Consider the following 5,315-nt stretch of genomic DNA (forward strand, 5'->3'; position numbering starts at 1 on the left):
TTCGCCCGCTGGCCCCAGCGAGGCCCCAGCTCCAGCCCTCGCCGGCTCTGGCCCAGCCCCGGCGGCGGGTAGCGAGCTTACGCCCAGCTGGCCGCCTCCGACTGCGGGACTCTTCCCTTCCGCGGAAGGCCACTCCGCTCGGCGGTGCCGCCGCACCCCCTCCCTCCCACTCCCTCCCTCCCGCCGAGAAGAGGCGGCGGCGGAGGGATCTGCTGCTTGATTTATCATCAAAGTTTTGCCCAGACTGGGATTTTTAAAGGGGTACCCGCAACTTTCCCCAGCCCGAGAGCGGGGATGGGGGCGGGATGGGGTGGAGGAAGCCACCCCAGGGACCTGGTTCTTCCAAAGCACAATACAACTGGCTTCAGAAACAGAAATAATATCCAGCAGGATAAGGGGAAAAGCCAATATACCTGCCGCCAGACCCAACGCGCTTACAAGGACTCTTCAACTTTGCTAGCAGGGAGGTGCCGGGGCAGGGGAGGCAGCAGGGGTGGAGGTGAGGGTGAGGTAGGCTTGAGACACAGGAGACCTGGTTATAGTTCTGCTGCAGACTTCGCTTCCCTGTGTGATTCCGTCCAGGTATCTACCCCTGTTTGAACCTCAAGGTCTTCATCTGAGAAATGGGGATAATAGCTACCTCAGCGGTCATGGTGAGGGTTTGGTGAAATCGTATATGTATGCGCTTAACATAATGTTGCCCACATGGTAGGAGCTCAATAGTTATTATTTCTGCTGTCCTGTCTCTGGGCCTCAGTTCTCGAGTCTGTGTAATGGGAGTGAAGCAGGCCCATCGCCGGGGTTCCTTCCATTTTAGAGTTGCGGAGTCTACGCAGTGGATCGAATCGCCCCCCTCTGGATTGTCAAGTTCCCTTCCCCGGACCAATGGGCCTGGATGGACTGTGTGTGTGTGTGTGTCTGTGTGTGTGTCTGTGTGTGTGTGTCTGTGTGTTAGGGGGAGGAAGAGGAGCATGAATCCTTCCTATTCCCAAGAGCAGGAATCTAACAGGATTCTCAGGTTCCTTCCCTGACCATTTTCCTGGGCTGTCGGGTCAGACCCTTAGTACAGATCTGAGGGCAGACCTGTGGCTCCGTTTAAAAGAGGAGCAAGCACATCGAACTAAAGAAGTAGCTTCCCTGAGGTTCCACAGCGAGTCTGGGGGGAAGGCCCCTGACTCCCGGGCAAAGTCCTTCCGGCTTTCATCCCTGGCCCGTCCCCCAGATCTCCTTCCTGACATGGCCCTGTTTCCGCTGTTTCAGCCCCACAGAGGAGGACAGAGCCAACCCCGACAATTTCTGTGACTGACGGCGCCTCGGCTAGCTCTTAGAGACGCGGAGGTTAAGCACCATGGACAGGTCCTCTGATTTCCTCCCGTGCTGCCCCAAAATGAGGGTCAGCGTCGCAGACGGCGCATTCCCCGCTCCAGGCCCCTAGTGGATCCAACATTATTGAGAGCGCAAGTTTGACATCTTGATTAGAGCCCTAGGGACAGCCTCTACCTGCCGTTTTTATTCTGTCCTCGCACCCTCCCTCCTTTCTTCCAATATTATGGCGGGCAGCGCACCACATGGGGCCCGTGGTCGCCAACAACAATCCAGCAAGGACAGCCGCCAAATGCGCACACTATGTTGCAGCACCACAGACAGCCCCCGGTGGACGGGTGGTGCTGCGTGGCCTTCAGCACCGCGGACAGATCCCTGCACTCTCCCAGCTGGTCCCGGACTACTCTTGGACTGAAAGGGATGTTTTGCCCGACTGACTCACTTGTCCCTTCCTTCCCACACAGAGGTGGAATTTGGGCTATCCAGGGATTACCAGGCTCCTTGGAATCTACAAAAACCTCATTCATTAACTCACTGGAGCTTCACTGCCAACGTGTGGGTATTATTGCTCCCATTATAAAGATAAGGACACAGAATCTTCAGGATCACATAGCAGCGCCAAGGCTGAAACCCAGGACTCTTTTAAGCCCAGCCTGAGCCCTCTCCAGGAGAACGTGGTGGCAGAACTGGGGCTCAAACCCGGGCCTTTCTCCTTTTAGACCACAGATTGGAGGGAGGGGGACTCAGACAAGGGGACAGGGAGAGAGTAGATTAGGAGAGGGAAGAGCAAACAAGAAACTCTGCTTGGGGCCGCCGCGGAAGGCGGCCAGGGCAGGGCAGCAGCATGCTGGGCTCCAGGCCCTGCTCTGCCACTGGCCCACAATCTGACCTTCCTGAATCCTTTCTCCTCAGGGACTTCAGTCTAGAACAGGGTTAAACCCAGTAACCTCTAAGGTTCTTTCAAGGACAAACCTCCAGGGATTTTATGGCTTTGAAAAGGCTCATAATGTAATGGTTTTGCTCAAAATTGTCCAGTGGCCATGTTTATTAGAGAAATCCTGATGCCAACATCACTTCCTGCGGTACCCTCTCCCCCAGCCCCAATTCCCTGCCTGAGCAGGCTTTACCTTCATCCTGTCTTTACCTTCCCAGTGCTTCTTTCTCCCCTGCATCTAGCTGAGTCTCCCATTGGTCAAGGTCCAGTCTGAGTCTCTGACAGGAAGAAATGCCAGCTGCCTTCTCCTTTCCCCTTGGTTGGCCCATCACCGTGTACCCAGCACTGTGCTAACAACTTTACATTATCTCATTACTGTGGGCTCTAGAGCCATACTTTCTGAGTTTTGAATCATTGCTATCTTTGTGACTTTGGAAAAGTTACTTAGCATTTCTGTGCCTCAATTTACTCATCTGTAAAATAAGGGTAATAATAATAATAATACAGTCCTCACAAGACTGTTGTGAGGATTAAGTGAGTTGCTACATGAAAAACACATAGAACAGGGCCTGGCACATAGGAAATGCAGATACGTGTTGGCTGTTATTATTATATAAGGAAACAGACGCTCAGAGAGATGAATTATCTTGCCCAAAGTCACATAGCAAGGGAGTAGTAGAGCCGTGATATGTCTGATTCCAAAGCCCATGCTCTCAGGCATAATGCCTGAGTTCGTCTAGTTTAACCTGCCTCTTTGCAGTTTAGGGAACTATGGCCCAGTGACTTCCTCAGAGTCACACAACCAACCACAACAAAACTCTGTCTCCCAGCTCAGGGCTCTCCCACTAGACTATACTGTCCCATTTGTTTTTCTTGCAGCACCTAAACTCCACTTTACCGTTTAAAAATTACACTCACATCCACAATCTCATATAATTCACCCAGCAACCCCTGAGGCCACTATTATTACCATCTTCCTGTTACAGATGAGGAAACCGAAGCTCAGAGAATAGACAGAAACTGGACAAGATGACACAGTGAGGCGGGGCAGAGCCTGGATGGAATGGACACATCTCCAACCCCTGCTCCATCCCTGTGTAATTCTGCCTCTTGTCTGCTTCACTGATCCAAGTGCAAACCACAGGCCCTGTGGGTGCTAAGAGCCTAGCAGAGGTCAAAGGCAGTCAATGACCACCCCAGGAAATAATCCGGGGATTCACTAGGGTGGGTGACTCTTGTCATTCATTTCACTCTGGCTATGCCCTGGGAGATAATGAGCCTCCCATCTCTGAAGACAATTTAACATGCAGCTAGTGGTCACTTGAAGGGGATGCCATAAAGCAAATATCACTGCTATTATGCAAATATCATGCCACATTATACAAATGAGGCTCAGAAGGTGAACATCATGTCAAGTATTTCAGTGGGTAAGATGACCTTTTTTTAAAGTTCCTCACAGGCAGGGGGTCTTGCACTGCCCTCACCTCTGACCCAGACTTCCCGGAGAGTCTCCACCCTCCCCTTGACTCAGGGAAGCCACCTTCCCTCCTTCCTTTTCTTGAGAGGTGTCACTTGAGCACCGTGGCTCTGTCAGTGGTAACAGCCGTAAGATTTGTCCTTTTAATCCAGAATCAATAACAAATTTCATTTAAAAATAAATTAAACCAGGCATTGGAAATCATTCACCGTGTGGGCCGGGGTCCTATATAGCGCCATCTAAATGGCTTCCTTTCGCTCATCTATCAATGCCAAGAGGGGGAAAATACCTAAGCTGCCTGATTCATGGAGAAGCTACTTAAATGTATCAGCCCCTAACAATGAGCAATGGAAGCCCGGAGTTGCACCTTTTAACACACCAATAACATGTAGAGCGAGGCTTCATGAGAGCTTATCAGAGACCCCACGGTCACTGGCTTCGAGGGAGCCCATTTATAAGGGGGAACAATGGCTTCGGTATGTAGCTGCCTAATTTCCAGAATGCATTACTGAGCTCAGAGGAGCAATGGAATTCTATTGAAGTCTTATCTGCCACGGGAGGGTATGAAACCAGCGGGGGAAACCCAGACGTGGCGCAGACATGCCCAGAAAGCACCAGGGCTGACCCGAGGAGGTGGGAGAGCAAGCCCAGAGGGAGGGGGGCCCAGGCGGGGCTCTGGATGTGTGAAAATATGTGTGTTAATAGAGCTCCGGCTTCCAGCGATTACATTTACATCAGCGAATAAAACTTGGCAATAAAACATCGGGGCTGCGTCTCAGACAGCATTTCCTTTTACAGCCCGGTGTATTTCACTCATTATAACAGGAGGCAGGGAGCTCGAGATGTCCCCATTTCTCCCCCTTTAATTAAATTTCCTAAATTACTGCCCAAGATTCGGATAAAGCGAAAGACTTATGGCTCTGCTAATCGCCATCGCGGCTCTGCCCCATCACTGTAGTGGCGCTGGCTGTACCGGGTCCCAGCATTATTAAAGTGAAACACTGTGGGTATTGCCTGCCCAGGCTCTGGTTTGTAGAAGGGGGTGCAGCCTCAGAAGAGAAATTTGGCCCAGGGTCAAGGAAGAGGCCTGGGTTCCTGGATTGGCTTTGCCACCGCCTCGCCGTGTGATCGTGGGCAAGTTACTTGCCTTCTCTGAGCCTTACAACTCTCCCCTTTCCCCCAGACATCCATCTTGAGGCTCTTAGAACTGATCTGGGACTGGGGCAGCCCTTGGATGTAAGCTGGGATTACTTGGGGAAAGCTTTAAAAAATGTTAATGGCCAGGCCACACCCCAGAAGTTCTTATATAGTTGGTTTGGGCTGAGGCCAGGGTATCTGTCTGGCTTTTAAAACTCTCCAGGTGGTCCCAGTGTACAGCCAAGGTTGACCACCACTAACTGCCTAGACACAGAGGTCTTTGATATCAGTGTGCTTTAGAGTCTCTGGGGAGGCTTGTTGTGCCTACAAATGCCAAGGCCTCACCTCTGGGGGTTCTCCAGTCTGGCTGGGGGCATCTGGGAATATGCCCACTCACCAAGCACCCCCGGTACATCTAATACAAGGGTTCAGTAGGCCACAGTG

Source organism: Trichechus manatus, unplaced genomic scaffold (genome assembly GCF_000243295.1).
Source record: "Trichechus manatus latirostris isolate Lorelei unplaced genomic scaffold, TriManLat1.0 scaffold00008, whole genome shotgun sequence".
Taxonomy (NCBI): domain Eukaryota; kingdom Metazoa; phylum Chordata; class Mammalia; order Sirenia; family Trichechidae; genus Trichechus; species Trichechus manatus.